Raw genomic sequence first — 19,478 nt, forward strand, 5'->3', positions numbered from 1 at the left:
CTCCGAATTCGGTAAGTAATCGGTAATTTACTTTTACATGCTTGCTTTGCATATAGAATGACTTACCCGCCGCTATCTTCTTCATTGCGTCGATCTCCTAGAGGGCCTTTTGGGCTTTGGCCTTGGCACTTTTTGCGCTCTCGAGGGCCGCGGCAATTCAGACTCTCGCGTCTTCGAGTCAAGCTCCAACACCTCGTGCTTCGCCACGAGAGCCAGGAGCTCTTGCTGCACCTCGCCTACCCGAACCTCGTGCTTCTCTCGCTCGGTGCGCTCCTTGGCCACTTTATCTTCGGCCTCAGACAGCGCTTGCTTTAGGGTCGCCACTTCGGTCGCGGCCCCTGGCAAATTCATGACGATCCTGTCATTTTGCAACCGCATTTCTTTTCATACATATCCACAGACTAGGTACTACTTACCTTTGTTCTCCTCGAGCTGCCTCTTGGTAAGGCCGAGCTCGTCCTAGGACCCTTTAAGGTCCTGCTTCAGTACAGCGACCTCCGTAGTCAGTGCGGTGGATGCCAGCAGCGAAGCCTGTATATGCATATTGACATCTTATATTAGACTCCTGTGATATTGTTTGATCCTCTGTTGGGCTTTTCTTTATGTACACCAAACAGAGCATCAGGGGCTACTATCTATGCGGTAATATTTTTCCTATACTTTAAACACTTACCTCAAAGCCTATTAGAAGGCTGGCACATGCTTCAGTCAATCCGCTCTTAGCGGACTGAACCTTCTGGATCACTGCACTCATAATAGTGCGGTGCTCCTCGTCGATGGAAGCGATGCGAAGCGCTTCCAGCATATTGTCCGGTGCCTCTGGATGGACAGAGGTCACCGGTGCAGGCGTCTTGCCCCTCTTAGAAGGAGGCCGCCCGCCCGAGTCCGGAACCACTGGAGGTTCCGGCGCGGTGTTCGGCTGAGGGCCAAACTCGAAGCCCTCAGGGGCCTTGCCCCCTCTGCTCCCGGAGTCCGGGAGGCCGCTTTGAGGCGCCTCCGGGATCGTCTCCCCTCGACCCAGTGCCTCATGAGACAGCACCTCGGCGTCGTCCGCCAAATGAGGGGAGGTGGCGGTCGGAACTGGATCACTATACATATCCGACGAGCCCATGGAGCCGTCCGATGATACATCGATACGAGCTCCGGGCGGCCTGCATAATCACATTTCGGCGTTAGGTGAAGTAGTGCGACAAAGGAATGCTATGAGTTACTCTGGTATCCGAACACTTACAACTTCCCCAGGGGCTTGGCCCTGGGAAGCCACTCGTCTTCGCCATCGGCGGCGGTGGTAGAGCTGTCCGGAAGGAGAGTTCTCCCCTTCTTGGACCCTTCGGCCTCCCCAGTTGGGGCGGCCTTCCTTTTCTTGTCTCCCCCATCTTGAGGGGGAGCATCTTCTTCTGCCTCCTCGTCTTCGGGGGAGGATTGCGCCATGGAGTCCTCGGACGGTTAGTCCGATGATGCCTAGCGCCAGGAACTCTTTCGGGTTCCCTTGGCCTTCTTGGTCTTCTCCGGCACCGTATAAGGAGTCGGGGTCAGCATCTTCGTCAAAAGAGCATTTGTTGGGCCTTCGGGCAAAGGAGCCGGACAGTCGATCTGTCCGGCCGTCTCCTGCCAGTCCTGTCAAAGGTACGGGAGTTTAGATCCCACATGGAGTCAAGCTATGAAAAACAAGTATCCTGTAAGAGGTAAAGCAGCTTGCCGCACTGGCTTGGCACTTCGCGCTGAATCCGCGATCCTTAGTAGTGGGAGGGGGGACCTCGGCGCTCTTGAACAGCACCCTCCAGGAATCCGCGATCCTCAAAGTCCGGTGCTGCGCCAGGTCGAGCTCCCACAAGTTGAAGGCCCGTTGTTGGCACGGGAGGATCTGGCGGATGAGCATGACCTGGACTACGTTGACGAGTTTGAGCTTCTTGTTGACCATGTTTTGAATACATGTTTGGAGTCCGGTCAGCTCTCCCGAACTACCCCAGGACAGGCCCTTCTTGTCGGAGCAATGGGCCATGGGTAGGCCAACCCGAGTCCCATAACCTTTCAATACATCGGGGCAGGCTGCGCCCCTCAAGACCCCAGGATAAAGAGCCGCCTCCTGAGGAGTCAACGGCAAGGCGGTCGACTGCCCACTCACGGCCGAGTCCCAGGGACGACTTCCAGAGAAGCCGTCTTTGGGGAGTCGGCCTACGACTCCACCAAACCCCATGACCTCATCAAAGGGGACGAGGCAGGGGAGTGGCTACAGAAAAGCCCACCCCCGCCCCTCACCAAGGGCAGGCATGGCCACAACACGCCGTACCCCGGAAGATCTCCGTGCGGCGTGGCACTGTTGCCATGCCGGCCCTGACATCAACACGGCAGGGCCGAATCCTGCACCCACGACGGCTTGTCTGTACGGCCTGGAGGCAGCAGGGCCCACCAGTCAGTGAGACCTCGGGAGACGGCGGGAGAACCACTAGTCGGACCCGTCGGGAGTTGGCCCGGGGGAGTCGGCCGAGCCCTCCACCAGGGCCCACGCGCTATTAATCAAGATGAGATGGGGAGTGGCAACAGTGATCACCCGCCAGGCGGCGGGGCTATTGCCACGACCTCACAATCAAGCCCGTGTCATCAGAAGTACGGCTACAGTAATTAGCAGCCGGCAAGACCCGCCCGCGGCAGATGCGGCCTGTCGGCTCCGTACCCGGACAGTTGGCGGGGCCCGCCAGTCGACGGGCCCCAGCGGTCAGCAGAGAAGACGGAGGCCAGAGACACTGACGGCTGGGCCCGCGCCCAGCCAGATTACCATTGTACCCCTGGGGGTAGGCCTATATAAACCCACCAGGGCACCCATGCAAAGGGTTGGAAGCCATTAGCCCTAGACCAGATCACATAGAAGGGAGAGAGCTAGCCTTGCCCCCTCCTACCACCAGAAAACAGCTCAAGGAGCAACCGTGTAAGCACTTTGCCATAGTGATCATGTGGAAACCCCGCAGAGCAGCAGTAGGGGTATTATCTCCCCGAAGAGCCCTGAAGCTGGGTAAGATTCGCCGGCGTGCATGTATTCGCCTCATCCCGTTTCCAGGCACCGGCGACGTTCTACTCGCCCCCACCATGATAAGCCATCTGTTGGCATATGTCGCACCAAACCCCTGACATTTGGCGCCCACCGTGGGGCGTAGTGCACTACCGTCCAGAGATCTGTTCTGGACGGAAACCCTTTTCCTCCCTGGCGAGCGCAGCCAGCCAGGCACGCCAGATGGAGTTTGCGCCGATGCGCTAAGCGGCGTTGAGATCGCCTGCGCGGTCAGCTCCTTGGCCGAACTCGTCGGCGAGGCCTGCCTCTCCGACGAACCTGCATCCAACGCAGGCACGGACGGCCCCTAGAACCTCCTCGCGGGCCTCCTCGATGAACTCCACGTTTCCGGCGAGCCTGCCGTAGACTTGGAGTCCATAGGCTCCATCGACCCGATGCTGGTCGACTCCGACACCGCGTCGATCGACGCGTTCCCCACCAACGTGGTGGTCTACGACGAACCCCTAGACATGGCCGCTAACAGGGAGTTGGAGAGAACGACGCCCGCCATCGGATCGACCGACTCCACCGATCCTTAGCACTAGAAGAAGAAGAAGACGAGCTGGGTCCACCTTGTTTCGGGCCTCGCATTCGGGATGAGCCCTTGAAGAAGAAGACGAGCTGGGTCCACCTTGTTTCGGGCCTCGCATTCGGGATGAGCCCTTTCCCAGAGGGTTTACACTCCCAAGAGACACGCCCAAGTATACCGGCTCCGTGAAGCCGAAGACTGGATAGTCGACTACTCCACGGCTGTCAGCATAGAAAACGGCAACAAGCGTGTCCCCGTAAAGTACGTTCCGCTCATGCTCCAGGGAACGGCCCGGACATGGCTGAACAGCCTAAAGCCTCGCAGCATCAACAACTGGGTCAACTTCACTGAAGCATTCGTCCGCAACTTCACCAGCACGTACAAGCATCCTCCCAAGCCTCGTCAGCTCTCGTTGTGCGTGCAAGGCCCCAACGAGTCGACTCGCGATTACCTCACGCATTGGGCCGAGCTCCGAAACTCCTGCAAGGGCGTGCACGAGGTGCAGGCCATCGAGTACTTCATGGCCGGGTGCAGAGAAGGCACCCTCCTCAAGCACAAGCTCCTTTGCGACGAGCCAGAAACCCTCGACGAGCTGCTGATCATAGCGGACAAGTACGCCGGCCGACTCCTCCATGAAGGCGGAAATTCAAATCAGCACGACTGGCAAAGTGGCTCCTCAAGCTCCAAGAACTCCGGCGGCAGACGCCGGCCGGCGACAACAGCAGGGCGACAACAAGCGCAAGGCCCCGCAGCCGGCTTCCAGCAGCCGGCAGGTCGCGACCGTTGAAGCCCAGCAGCCAGAAGAGCAGCCTCCGCCCAAGCGACAGAAAGGCGGCAAGCCAACTGGTTGCCGGCCTTCTCCTATGAGCAGACCTTGGATGGACCTTGCAAGTTCCACAGCGGCGCGAAGCCGTCGAATCACACCACCCGGAAGTGCCACTGGCTCACCAGGATCGCCAAGGGAGACGGCCTCCTGCCATCCCCCGCCTGCTGGGCAGCCGCCTCCGCCTCCGCCCCAGCAGCCGGGTGTCAGGCCAGTCGGCACAGTACAAGACGAATACCCTGAAGAGCATGGAGCCTATGTGGTGTTCACCAGTGTGGCTGATGATCGACGCAGCAGGCGGCTGCAGCGACAAGAGGTGAACGCAGTAGCCTCAGAGACGCCAGAGTTCATGCACTGGTCTGAGAGCCCATCAGCTGGAGCAGGGCTGACCACCCAGAAGTGATGCCGAGTCCGGGCTCCTACGCCTTGGTCCTGGACGCCACCTTTGCTACGGACAAACGGGCCGCGTTTCTCGAGTTCTGATAGATGGGGGCAGCAGCATCAATATCCTGTACAAGGACACCATGGAGAAGTTAGGAATCAAGCAAAGACAGCTTCAGAACAGCCGAACTGTGTTCCACGGCATTGTTCCTGGGCTTTCCTGCTCGCCAATCGGCAAGATCCTGATGGACGTCCTCTTTGGGGACAAAGATCACTTCCGTAGAGAGCCCGTTTGGTTTGAGGTGGTGGATCTTGAGAGCCCATACCATGCGCTGCTTGGCCGACCTGCCTTGGCCAAGTTCATGGCGGTCCCCCACTACGCCTACCTCAAGATGAAGATGCCCAGTTCCAGGGGAATTCTGACTGTGGCTGGCGACTACCGGAAGTCGTCTGCTTGCGCAGAGAGCAGTCGGCTGGCCGAGTCCCTGGTAATCGCGGCTGAGAAGCGGCTCCTTGAGCGAGTTGTGGCGATGGCCGGCAAGCAGCCTGAGGTGTCGCCCAACCCAAAAGAGTCGGAGACTGAGGGTTCGTTCAAGCCAGGAAAGAGACAAAGAAGATACCCTTGGACCCGGAGCACCCAGAGAGGTACGCCGTCGTAGGTGCAAACCTCGACAGCAAATAGGAAGGCGAGCTCGTCGATTTCCTCCGTGAGAATCGAGACATCTTTGCATGGTCCCCCAAAGACATGCCAGGTGTACCGACGGAATTCGCCGAGCACAAGTTACATGTCCGATCTGATGCAAAGCCGGTCAGGCAGCCCCTGCGCCGCTTATCAGAAGAGAAGAGAAGAGTTGTCGGAGAAGAGATAGCCCGACTCCTAGCAGCCGGCTTCATTATGGAAGTATTCTTTCCAGAATGGCTAGCAAATCCGGTCCTGGTACTAAAGAAGAACAAGCAGTGGCGAATGTGTATTGACTACACGAGCCTCAACAAGGCCTGCCCCAAGGACCCATTTGCTTTACCAAGAATCGATCAGGTGATAGACTCCACAGCCGGATGCGAGCTGTTGAGTTTTTTGGATGCATATTCAGGATATCACCAGATCAAGCTAACCCGGCTGACAGACTGAAGACCGCCTTCATCACGCCGTTTGGAGCCTTCTGCTACCTCACCATGACGTTCGGCTTAAGGAATGCCGGCGCCACCTTTCAGCGTTGCATGCAGAAGTGCCTCCTCAAGCAGCTCGGCAGGAACGCCCACGTCTACGTGGACGACGTGGTGGTGAAGACGGAAAAGCATGGAACACTGCTGGAAGACCTCAAGGAGACCTTTGAGAACCTGCGCTGTTCCAGATCAAGCTCAACCGAGAAGTGTGTCTTCGGAGTACCAGCCGGCCAGCTCCTTGGCTTCCTGGTCTCTGAACGCGGCATAGAATGCAACCCAGTAAAGATCAAGGCCATTGAGAGAATGGAGGTACCCAGCCGACTGCTGGATGTGCAGAAGTTCACCGGCTGCTTGGCGTCCATCAGCCGATTCATCAGTCGGCTGGGCGAGAAAGCTCTCCCCTTATACCAACTCATGAAGAAGACCACTTTTTTCGAGTGGAACCATAAGGCGGACGAAGCTTTTCACCAGTTGAAGAAGATGTTGACTACTCCACCTGTCCTGGCGGCTCCGACTCCCAAGGAACCTATGCTCCTGTACATCGCCGCCACCAGCCGAGTAGTCAGCACAGTCATTGTAGTGGAGCGCAAGGAGGAAGGCAAGGCGCTGCCTGTCCAGAGACCGGTATATTACCTGAGCGAGGTACTGTCGACCTCCAAGCAGAACTACCCCCACTACCAGAAGATGTGCTATGGCGTACACTTTGCTGCCAAGAAATTGAAGCCTTACTTTCAAGAGCATCCAATCACGGTGGTCTGCACGGCCCCACTTGCCGAGATCATTGGTAGCCGAGATGCTTCTGGCCGAGTGGCCAAGTGGGCCATAGAGCTGGCTCCTTACACCATCCACTACCAGCCCCGCACCCATCAAGTCACAAGCACTGGCCGACTTCCTCGTCGACTGGGCCGAGACCCAGTACCTACCTCCAGCACCTGATTCCACCCATTGGCGGATGCATTTCGACGGCTCCAAGATGCGCACTGGCTTGGGAGCCGGCGTCGTCCTCACCTCTCCCAAAGGCGACAAGCTCATATGCGCTGCAAATCCACTTTGCCGCCTCCAATAACGTCGCCGAGTACGAGGCGCTCATTCACGGTCGGCTTGCCAAAGAGCTTGGCATCCGCCGGATCTTGTGTTATGGCGACTCGGACTTAGTGGTCCAGCAATCATCTGGCAATTGGGACGCGAAGGATGCAAACATGGCGAGCTACCGTTTCCTCGTGCAGCAACTCAGCGGGTATTTCGAAGGATGCGAGTTCCTCCATGTGCCAAGAAATGACAACGACCAAGCAGATGCATTGGCACGAATCGGCTCTACCCGCCAAGCAATACCATCTGGTGTCGCCCTTCAACGCCTCCTCAAGCCGTCTGTCAAGCCTTCACCAGAATTCGACTCCATTTTTGTGTCGGCTCCTCCCGAAGACGTCGGATCCGGCTCCAGAGCTCTGGCAGTCGGAACGAGGATTTTGGCGGAAGACCCCAAAGCTGCCACAGCCAAACCCGGCCCGGGGACTACGGTGGCGGACTCGAAGACTCCGGAACTCGGCCCAAGGACCGCCCAGTTGGCCTGGGGACTTCAACAACCCAGCAAGCAGCTGTTGACTCCACCCCGCCGCCTCCCAGCCCAACCACCCTCGTCCAAGTCGCAGTTCTGGCAGTCGAAGAAGTAGCAGCACCCTCATGGGCCCAGCCCATCCTCAAATTCCTGGTGAACAAAGAGCTGCTGACGGATGAAACTTTAGCTCGGCAAATACAACGCCGGGCGGCAGCCTTCACCATAGTCAACAGAGAGCTAGTCAGGCGCAGCGTCACTGGTGTCTACCAGCACTGCGTAGAGCCAGAGCAAGGCCAAGCGATTCTCAAAAACATCCATCAAGGCCAGTGCGGCCACCATGCGGCTTCAAGAGCACTCGTCGCCAAAGCCTTTTGACATGGTTTCTTCTGGCCAACTGCCTTGGAAGAGGCCAAGGAGCTGGTCCAAAAATGCAAAGGGTGTCAGAAGTTCAGCTCCAAGCCGCACCAGCCAGCTTCTGCACTCAAGACCATCCCCATTGCCTGGCCTTTCGCAGTTTGGGGTCTAGACATGGTGGGACCATTCAAAACAGCACGAGGTGGTTTAACTCACTTACTTGTCGCAGTGGACAAGTTCACCAAGTGGATAGAAGCAAAGCCAATCAAGAAGCTGAACGGTCCGACTGCCATAACTTTCATCTCCGATATCACAATTCGGTACGCATACCACACAGCATCATCACCGGCAACGGCACAAATTTCGCCAAAGGCGCCTTGGCCCGTTTCTGCGCAACACAGGGCATCCGACTGGACCTAGCATCCGTTGCCCACCCGCAGTCAAACGGCCAAGTGGAGCGAGCAAACGGCCTCATCCTGTCCGGCATCAAGCCTCGGTTGATCGAGCCTCTGGAGCGCTCGGCTGGCTGTTGGCTCGATGAGCTGCCAGCCGTCCTCTGGAGTCTGCGCACGACTCCAAACAAGTCAACCGGCTTCACGCCCTTCTTCCTCGTCTACGGTGCCGAAGCCGTCATCCCAACGGACATATAGTTCGACTCCCCACGAGTCACCATGTACACCGAGGAGGAAGCAGAAGAAGCACGACAAGACAGCGTCGATCTGCTGGAAGAGGGCCGGTTGTTGGCACTCAGCCGGTCCAACATCTACCAGCAGAGCATGCGCCGATACCACAACAGGAAGGTCAGGCCAAGATCTTTCCAAGAAGGCGACCTTGTGCTCCGGCTGATCCAGCGAACAGCCGGCCAGCACAAACTGTCGGCGCCTTGGGAAGGCCCTTTCATCATCAGCAAAGTACTGGGCAACGATTCCTACAACCTGATCGACGCTCAGAAGCCCTGAGCACGCAAGAGGGACGACTTCGGCAAGGAGACAGAGCGGCCATGCAATGCAAATCTCCTCCGAAGATTTTACAGTTGATGCAGTATGTACCATGCTACCTTTTGTATTAAAGTACCAAGACTTCGGGCCCCTCGAGGCGAGCTCGGGGACTGCCCTCTTTTGTCTGTATGATAAAAATTCTGACTGAGAGTATGTTACTCCTTTTATTCTGTTTGGCACTGGGCTCGACAAGTCGTCCTGGGGACTTGCCGCCTTGTACTATGAAATGCTTCCTACAGTCGGACAAGTAGTGTGTAAACGCCCAAACCGTCTACTGTCAGAATCCGCAACTCGCAGAGCGACTGTACGGTGGGCAGCAGTAAGGTAGAATGGGCATTCGCATGAAAAATGGCTAAGGACTCAAAGCATAAAACATAGCTCAAGACGGCTTCCAGCCTTTCTCGCAAACCGACTCTCGGATAGTCGGATTGCCGTCTTCTATCTAACTTGCTCAAAAAATCTTGAAAACGGCTAAGTACTTGCTTTCCCAAAGTAGCCTAGCACTTGATCCAGCGACAGTCTGCAGAGCGGCTGTCCGATTGGCAAGGCAGGCAACTAAGAGAAAGCGGCAAAGGAAAAAAGCCAAAAGAACAATGAGCAAGAAAAGATAGATATATATATTTACATAACATAGGCTTGGCCGAATTGTCGAGTAGAGGTTCAAAATACACCCCGCGGGTGGAATTGTGCGAATTAACAAGTTCTTCAAAGACTACTGAAGCAGAATAAAATGAAAGATACAGCGGCATCTTAGGAGGCAGCAGACGGATTCGGAGGGTCGGAGGAGGCGCCAGCGTCAGGCGTCGGGGCAGCCGGCTGGCTAGTCTCGGCTTGATCACCTCCGGCGGCAGTCGACTCGGTCGCACGCGGCTCGTTGCTGGAGGCGCGGTCGGGCTGAGGCTGGCCGTCTGCTCCGTCTTCTGGTGCCTCCGCCTCGCCTCCATCCTCGTCCTCCTCCTCGACGCTGGAGCCAATCACCTCCGCCGAGTCTTCGCCGTAGTCTGGGTTCATCCCAAACCACTCCGGCGGTACCTCCTCGCCGTCTTCAGACCGCTCGGGGACGAAGATGCTGGTGTCGGTGTACTCAGCGATCGCCGCAGCACGCTTGACGAGGGCGTCTTCCCGGCCGCCAGCTCCGGCTGGGCCTCCGACCGAAGCGTGGCCAGCCGGTCTAGATCCAGCCCCGGATACCATGCCTTGACGAACTCCAAGGCCCGGCGTCCAGCTCGGGCCGAAGAGCCCTTCCAGGCCTCAAGACGACCAGCCGCGACCTCTAGCCAGTCGGCCGTCAGGCTGGGGGTGCGCGGAGCCTGCATGTCCGGCCACAGGGCGGCAATCGCCTGGGCACACACGCTGAAGCCGGCGCAGCATCCGGTGAGCCGGCCGGAGGCGAGCCTCGATGCTCAGGATGTGCTCGTCAAGAGTTCGGGGGGGCATCGGCGGCAATCTCTGCGCCCTCCGCCCTCCGACTTCACGGTCAGCCTCGATGGCTTGGATGGCGGCCTGCGACTGCCCAGGGAAGAAGTCTGCAAAGACGCGAAGAAACGAAGAAGCTAGTCAAAAACCAGGAGTCGGCACGACTTAAATCGGCAGCTCGAAGAAAGAAAATAAAGAAACTCACCATCAACGATGTCTTCAATCTCGTGGAAGCCGGAGGACAGCAGCGCCTCCTTGTCAGACCAGGAGGAGCGCTCGCTCGCGAACTCGGCCAGGAGGGCGGTTTCCGTCTCCTCCGCCTCCCTCTGCGTCTTCACAAGCAGCTCCTTCTGCTCTAATTGAGTGGCCAGCAGATCGCGCTCCGTGGCGAGCTTGCCGCACTCCTCCTCTTTGGCGCAAAGCGGAGTTGGCGTCGCTCAGCTGCTGTTGAAGAGCAGCGTTGGCCCTGAGAAGAAAGAAAGAAGGCGTCAAGTCATCAGTAAAGAAGGTCGCGGGAGATCCGGCCCGACTGCTCAGCAGTCGGCCCGAATCTCGGGGACTACAGCCCGCGGGTGCGCCAGCGCGCCCCCGGCAAAGAAGAAAAGGACTTACTCCGGCTCTCCGACAGATCGGCGGTCCGCTTGCCCAGCTCTTCAACGTTACGGTTGAAGGCAGTGACGCGGAGGTTGTGGTAATCCTGCGACGAAACGTTTCAGACAAAAAGTTAATACCCAAAGTTCATCAATTGGAGTTCCGGGCTGCCTGCTCAGCAGCCAGCCCGAAACTCGGGGACTACACCCAGTGGGTGCGCTGGCGCGCCCCCACAGAGAGGAACAAGAAAAACAAAGGCCAAAAGGAAAAACATACCCGGACGGCTGCCCGCGACGCCAGGTACGCCTTGGTGCAATTCTGGAGAGCGTCGCCCTCGGCACGAAGCTTCGCCTGGACGTCCAGAAGCGCCTGGTTCAGCGGCCCTGTGCCGCCTCCTCGCACCCACCCAATGGGCGCGGCGCTCGTCGCCTCGGCGTCTGGGATCGCCGAGCTGGCAGCGCCGGTTTCCAGGGGACGGGGCGCCGAAGTCGCCTTCTCCAGACGGCGGCGCGTTGGCGAGCCGACTTGGAGGAGTAGCCTCGCCACGCTCGTCTTCGGTCGGCGGCACCGGAGGGCCCGCCGGCTGCTCGCCCTGCGCACCTTCAGACGGCGGCGGAGGCGGCGGGAACATTCGCATCCGGCGTACAGGGGTCGCCGCCCTCCCCCTCCATGGGGGGTTCTCCCCGCGGCTTCCCCAGTCTGCCCCGTGAACTCTGGAGGCGGCGGCGCAGAGTTCAACGGGGTGACGAGCACTGCCGACTGGCGGCGTGCGGCTTCCTCAGCCTGCTGCTTCGCCGCGGCGGCGGCTTCGGCCTCCGCTAGTTTTTTCTTAGCGGAGGCCTCCGCCCTGTCGGCCTCCGCCTTCTCCAGGCGGAGGGGCCTCTTCTTCGTTGCGCTTCTCCTGCGCATTCCGCTCCGTCGCCTCCCGGAGGTCAGCAGCGGGGTCAATCCGCCGAGTGGTGGCGGACGTCTCCGCTGACCCCATGACGGAGGCGGCGGCGACCCGCTCAAGAGAGAGGGGAGCCCTGAAGAAAGAGGGGCAAGCAGAGACTCAGACAAATCACGAAGAAAGAATAAAACTTTGAAGACAGAATACTTACGCGGAGACCAACGGCGGCTTCTTCACTTCCTTACGGAAGCGGATGGCCTTCGCGGCTGCCTCGTCCCGCCGGGTCGCCGCAGCCGAGCCCTTGGGCTTCTTCGGCCGGCTGCCGAACAAAGTCGGCGCAGCCGCGCTTCTTCCCGCCGCCTGGAGCGCCCGACGCGGCAGAAGAGCCCGCGCCCGGCTGGCTGGCTCCTGGCCGATGGCGAGGGGCGACTCTCCTCGGCGTCGTCGTTCAGGCCAGTGGCCGATGGCGAGGGGTGACTTCTCCCTCGGCGTCGTCGTCAGGCCAGTCGGCGAAAGTGGCCGAAGGCCTGAAGTCACCTGCTGTTCCTCCTCCTCCCTCGGCGTCATCTTCCAGAGCCGCCGCCCCCACATCAGGGTCGTCGACGTCACTCTCCGCCCGGTCGGCAGGAACTCGCGGGCCGGCCCCGAGGCGCCAGCTGGTGGGTGAAGGAGGGGATTCTAACCAAAGCCGACTGGTCAAAACAAAACTCGGCAAGAAGAAGACAATCCAAAGAAAGAAAAGAAAGGCGACTCACCACGGGAGGGGGGTCGGCGCGGGAGTACGGCTCCTTGCCGAATCGCCAGTCCTCGAGGAGCCTGCTGTCCGAGAGATAGTTCACCATGAAGGCCACCTCTTCGTGAGGCATGTCCTTGGTGCACATCCGACTCGGGTCGCGGTGCCCGCTCATCTGGCATATCATATGAGGGCGGCCTTGGAGTGGGAGAACTCGGCGCGAAACGAAGGTGGCCAGCAGATCCGGACCAGTCAAACCCTCCGACTGCGTCAGCACTCGGAGTCGCGTGATGGCGCCGGCTCCCGCAGGCGTCAGCGGCTTGGCCCGGTATGACCAGTTGGGCAGTCGCCCAGCCGGCGGGCCGGCTTCGAAAGCCGGCAAGTTGACCCAGTCTCCCCTCGTGGAGGCGTTCTTGACGTAGAAGTAGGATCTCTGCCACATCTTCACCGACTTGATCAACGAGATGGAGGGGAAGGGATTGTCGGCCCCCGACCTTCGCACGACGATGAAAGCGCCGCACTGAGCCGGCACGCCCGCAGCCTGGGTGCCAAGCTTGGAGAAGAAGAACTCCCCCCAGAGCTCGAGGGTGGGGAGGACTCCGAGGAAGCCTTCGCACATGGCCACGAAGGCGGACAGCAGCACCACTGCGTTGGGGGTGAGGTGGTGCGGCTGGAGGCCGTGGAACTCCAGGAAGGACCGGAAGAAATTGCTCGCCGGCAGCACCAGCCCGCGCAGGCAGTGCGAGCGGAAGATGACCCGCTCGCCCTCCTGCGGTGCGGGGGAAATCTCCCCCTTCGGCTCAAGACACACCTGCACGCGATCCTCGCCGGGAAGCCGACGGGTCCGGCGGAGGAACTCAATGTGGTCTTCATGAACTTCGGAGCCGTCCCAGGTGCTGGAGCGCACTGGGGGAGGCGCGGCAGCGGAGGAAGAACTCATCGCGAGCTGTCGCCGCAGCGTTCGCCGGAGCTTGGGCGTGCGGCGGAGCGAAGAAGAGAAGAGGAAGGAGGAGAGCAAGGAGCAGCAAGGAGGAAGAGAATGAGGAGTAGTGGGAAGGAGGGGCGCGCGTGCCCCCCTCTTCCCCCTACTTATAGCCTCGTGGGTTGCGAAGCCGAGGGGGCGGACGTGGGGATTTACTACGCCCACAACCCCACGACCCCCACGATCCACGATAAAGTTACTGTGCGCAGTAACTCCATGGGAATCCCAACCGTCCACCGGGGCTGCAGAGGATCCGCTCGGGCGCCGAGGCGCGGTAGTGGCGGGCCCCGCCTATGGGCCTGTCCCGTCGCGCGCGTAGGCTGGCAGGACGGCCTAGCCACGTGCCCTAGCGTGACAGGCCAAGAATGGGCGGCGGCCTGGAGGCTTAGCTAGCACGCCACTTAAATCCCGCTGCGACGTTCGAAATACTGAGCGAGTCGGAATTGAGTGAGTCCGAGTTGAGCAAGTCCGACTCCTTCTAGTCGGCCTGGCAGAAGTCAATCAAAGACCATTTGTTGAGCACCCGGAAAGAGAAACTGCTGAGGCTTCTCGGCCGATCGTCCACAGCGCCTCACCAGCTTCGGGGACTACTGTCGGAGTAATGGGCGACGGGTAGGCTAACCCGAGTCCCATAAGCTTTCAAGACATCGGGGCAGGCTGCGCCCCTCAAGACCCCAGGACAAAGAGCCGCCTCCTGAGGAGTCGACGGCAAGGCGGCCGACTGCCCACTCATGGCCGAGTCCCAGGGACGACTTCCAGAGAAGCCGGCTTTGGGGAGTCGGCCTGCGACTCCAACAAACCCCATGACCTCATCAAAGGGGACGAGGCAGGGGCGTGGCTATAGCAAAGCCCACCCCCGCCCCTCACCAAGGGCAGGCATGGCCACAGCACGCCGTACCCCGGAAGATCTCCGTGCGGCGTGGCACTGTTGCCATGCCGGCCCTGACATCAGCACCGCAGGGCCAAATCCTGCACCCACGACGCCTTGTCTGTACGGCCTGGAGGCAGCAGGGCCCACCAGTCAGTGAGACCTCGGGAGACGGCGGGAGAACCACCAGTCGGACCCGTCGGGAGTCGGCCCGGGGGAGTCGGCCGATCCCTCCCCCGGGGCCCACGCGCCATTAATCAAGATGAGATGGGCAGTGGCAACAGTGATCGCCCGCCAGGCGGCGGGGCTGTTGCCACAACCTCACGATCAAGCCCGCGTCATCAGAAGTACGGCTACAGTAATTAGCAGTCGGCAAGACCCGCCTGCGGCGGACGTGGCCTGTCGGCTCTGTACCCGGCCAGTCGGCGGGGCCCGCCAGTCGGCGAGGCCCAGCGGTCAGCAGAGACGACGGAGGCCAGAGAAACTGATGGCTGGGCCCGCGCCCAGCCGGATTACCATTGTACCCCTGGGGGGTAGGCCTATATAAACCCCCAGGGCACCCATGCAAAGGGTTGGAAGCCATTAGCCCTAGACCAGATCACATAGAAGGGAGAGAGCTAGCCTTGCCCCCTCCTACCACCAGAAAACAGCTCAAGGAGCAACCGTGTAAACTCTTTGCCATAGTGATCATGCGGAGACCCTGCAGAGCAGCAGTAGGGGTATTATCTCCTCGGAGAGCCCTGAAGCTGGGAAGCCAGATCGGAACTTAGGGGGCCGCTACCCATGTAGGGTCACGCAGCTCGGTGATTTAGAACCACCCCGACTGCCACCCCTTTATTGTCTCCACAAAGGAGCCTTCGAGCCATGTGACGTTGGGCATCTTGCCCACCATGGCGCCTCCGCACTCCGCCTGGCGGCCGCTCACTACCTTCGGCCTTACATTGAAAGTCTTCAGCCATAAGCCGAAGTGGGGCTTGATGCGGAGGAAGGCCTCGCACACGACGATAAATGCCGAGATGTTGAGGATGAAGTTCGGGGCCAGATCATGGAAATCCAGGCCGTAGTAGAACATGAGTGAGGGAGTCCTGGATTAGGGGGTGTCCGGATAGCCGGACTATAACTTCGGCCAGACTCCTGGACTATGAAGATACAAGATTGAAGACTTCGTCCCATGTCCGGAAGGGACTTTCCTTGGCGTGGAAGGCAAGCTTGGCGATACGGATATGTAGATCTCCTACCATTGTAACTGACTGTGTGTAACCCTAGCCCTCTCCGGTGTCTATATAAACCGGAGGGTTTTAGTCCGTAGGGACAACAATCATACCATATGCTAGCTTCTAGGGTTTAGCCTCCCTGATCTCGTGGTAGATCTACTCTTGTACTACCCATATCATCAATATTAATCAAGCAGGACGTAGGGTTTTACCTCCATAAAGAGGACCCGAACCTGGGTAAAACATCATGTCCCCTGCCTCCTATTACCATCCACCTAGACGCACAGTTCGGGACCCCCTAACCGAGATCCGCCGGTTTTGACACCGACATTGGTGCTTTCATTGAGAGTTCCTCTGTGTCGTCACTTTTAGGCCCGATGGCTCCTCCGATCATCAACGATGATGCGATCCAGGGTGAGACTTTTCTCCCCGGACAGATCTTCATATTTGGCGGCTTTGCACTTTGGGCCAATTCGCTTGGCCATCTGGAGCAGATCGAAGGCTACGCCCCTGGCCGTCAGGTCAGATTTGGAAGTTTAAACTACACAACGGACGACTGCGGAGACTTGATCTTCGACGGATCTGAGCCATAGCCGAGCGCGCCGCACTGTCCCGGTGGGCATGATCTAGCTCTGCCGCCGAACAGTGCCCTAGAGGCCACACCTGTGTCCGCTCCGACCCTTGGCTCAGAGCCGTCCACACCAATCGAGGATGGGTGGTTAGACACCACCTCGGGGGCTGCAATCTCTACGGCGATCAAGCCGAACACCAGCCTTGTCCTCTGCGAAGCCCGTGACTCCAAGATGCCGGACTCCTCTCCGGACTTCGAGCCCTCCGCGCCCCTACCGATCGAATCCGATTGGGCGCCGATCATGGAGTTCACCGCCGCAGACATCTTTCAGCACTCGCCCTTCGGCGACATTCTGAATTCACTCATGTCTCTCTCTTTGTCAGGAGAGTCCTGGCCGGACTATGACCGGCAAGATTGGGATGTGGACGACGAAGAAATTCGATGCCCACCCACCACCCACTTCGTAGCCACTGTTGATAATTTAAACGACGTGCTCAACTTCAACTCCCAAGACATCGATGGTATGGACGACGATGTAGGAGATGAACATGAACCAACGCCTATAAGGCACTGGACAGCCACCTCATCTCATGATGTATACATGGTGGATACACCCAAAGGAAGCGACGACGAGGAACACAAGGATGCAACGAGGGATCGTTCACTTGAAAAGCAATCAAAGCGGAGACGTAAGCGCCGCTCCAAGCCCCGCCTCAACAGAGACAGCAGCCATACAGACCCAGCCATAGAGCAGGACGAGCCGGCGGACGACGAACATGCCTTCGAGCAACTGTCTGAACAGTGCAACTTGGATAAACAAACCAAACACCCCGTCCCCGGCGAAAACAACAGTCCGGACGACCTTACGCCGGATAGGCTCATGGAGCAGAAGAACCTCCACAAAGGCTCGTCGCCACTGCGCGTAGCCTGAAAAAGCAGAAGCGGAAGCTCAAAACTGCGGAAGATGCACTCAGAATCAGATGGAGCAAAGTACGCAACACCGCAGACAAATATGGCGGCAGTCGCCGCACAAAAAGCTATCCAAAGCGAAAGCTACTGCCTGAATTTGACGAGGAGGCCTTAGAGCCCCCGCAGTCAAAAAATAGGAAAGCCACCCGGTCGGATAGACGACCGCATGGCCAGCATGGAGCGGCAAGCGGTGCCGCACACAAGCCGGCACGCGATCCACCAAAGGATCCGCATCAAAAAGATGGCCCAGCCAGATCTATCTATGGGCCAAGAAAGCAAGCTCTAGTAAGCAATGCAACACAACAAATATCCGAACATCACGGCACACCCAAATACAGGGGTGCCGCACACCCCCTATGTTTCACCGATGAGGTGCTGGACCATGAATTTCTAGCGGGATTCAAGCCCGTAAACATAGAGGCGTACGACGGAACAACAGATCCTGGGGTCTGGATCGAGGATTATATCCTCCACATACACATGGCCAGAGGAGATGACCTCCACGCCATAAAATACTTACCCCTCAAGCTTAAAGGGCCAGCCCGGCATTGGCTCAAAAGCCTTCCCGAAAACACCATTGGAAGTTGGGAAGAGCTTGAGGATGCTTTCCGGGCAAATTTTCAAGGGACCTATGTCCGCCCTCCGGATGCAGACGATCTCAGTCACATAACTCAACAGCCCAGAGAGTCAGCCCGGAAATTCTGGAACAGATTTCTTACTAAAAAGAATCAGATAGTCGACTGCCCGGACGCCGTAGCCCTAGCAGCTTTTAAGCATAACGTTCGAGACGAATGGCTCGCCAGACACCTCGGCCAAGAAAAGCCAAGAACAATGGCCGCATTAACAAGCCTCATGACCCGCTTTTGCGTAGGAGAGGACAGCTGGTTGGCAAGAGGTAGCACCAGTGACCCAAGTACATCCAAAGTTAGGGATGGAAACAAAAAAACCCCGATGCAGCAAGGACCAGCGCCGGAATAAGGGAAACAGCCCAAAGAGCCTGGCGGTCAACGCCAGATTCAAAAGCTCGCGGCAGAATAAGAGAAAGCCGCCCCTCAAGGATAACAGGGATGAGCTATCCAACTTAAACAAAATCTTGGACAAGATATATCAAATACACAGTACTCCGGGGAAGCCTGCGAACCATACCCACAGATATTGTTGGGTTTTCAAGAAATCCGCTAAACTCAACGCCGAACACAAGGGGCTCGACACACCAAGTGAGGACGATGACGAACCCCACAAGCAGAGCACCAGGAAACAAAAGGATTTCCCACAAGAAGTCAAAACAGTAATCTTACTTCACGTGACGAATAGAATGGCGCCAACAGAGATATGCGCCATACGGCCTATCCCAAAGGAGTCTCGCCAATGGTTGTTAAAACTGATCACCTTCGACCATCAGGATTACTCTAGAAGTATCCGGACCCAGGCTGGACTGCCTTGGTATTAGATCTATAATCGACGGACTCCACTTTACAAATGTCCTGATGGACGGCGGCAGTGGTCTAAACCTGTTATACCAGGACACAATCTGCAACAAGGGGATAGACCCAACAAAAATTTCGCCATAGCAAAACCTCCTTTCAAGGGGTAACGCCAGGCCCGGATGCCCGTTGCATGGGTTCTCTCCGGCTAGAAGTTATGTTCGGCTCCCCCGATAACTTCCGTCGCGAACAGCTAACTTTCCACATCGCCCCATTCTCAAGTAGCTATCAAGCACTGCTGGTACGCGAAGCTTTCGCCCGCTTTAACGTAGTACCGTATTATGCATCTCTTACGCTTAAGATGCCCGGTCCACAAGGCATCATCTCATTAAAGGGAAAACATTGAGTGTTCCTCCCGCGCGGAAGACAGTGCGGCTGCCTTGACAGCCCCACAATAAAGCGGCTTCACCAGCCAAAGCACCTAAACAGGTCATCAAGACCACGAACACGGCTAGACGAGTCCGGCATAAACATACAATTGATAAAGGCTTAATAGCCGTATACCCCTGTACTAGGGGCTCCGCGCATATAAAACAAGAGACAATAAAGCTCAATTTTACCCATTTCAATTTATACTTTGTTTATTTAGTATAACTCATGTTCGGCACGATCTTTCTTCAACTAAGTTCCTCTCTTTTACAGATGAACACCGTGCTACGCCCGTCCAGGATACGGCACAACAGAGACACAGGCGCAGACGTGCAGCAGGGACCCGTTCCAAGGATTCTTTTCAGATTAAGACCCTGCGTAAAACTTTTTTACTGTCTCTTGTTGATACACATCCCCTGGTTTCTTGGTATAACCAAGGAGGAGGCTGGCATTTTGGCATGTGGCCACGTCAGAGTTTTGCGCGTACCTGGACACTAGGGGCTTATTACTAAGGGCGTTATCCCGCCCTCCCTCATAAAGAC

This window comes from Triticum urartu, chromosome 3 (assembly GCF_003073215.2).
Source record: "Triticum urartu cultivar G1812 chromosome 3, Tu2.1, whole genome shotgun sequence".
NCBI lineage: Eukaryota > Viridiplantae > Streptophyta > Magnoliopsida > Poales > Poaceae > Triticum > Triticum urartu.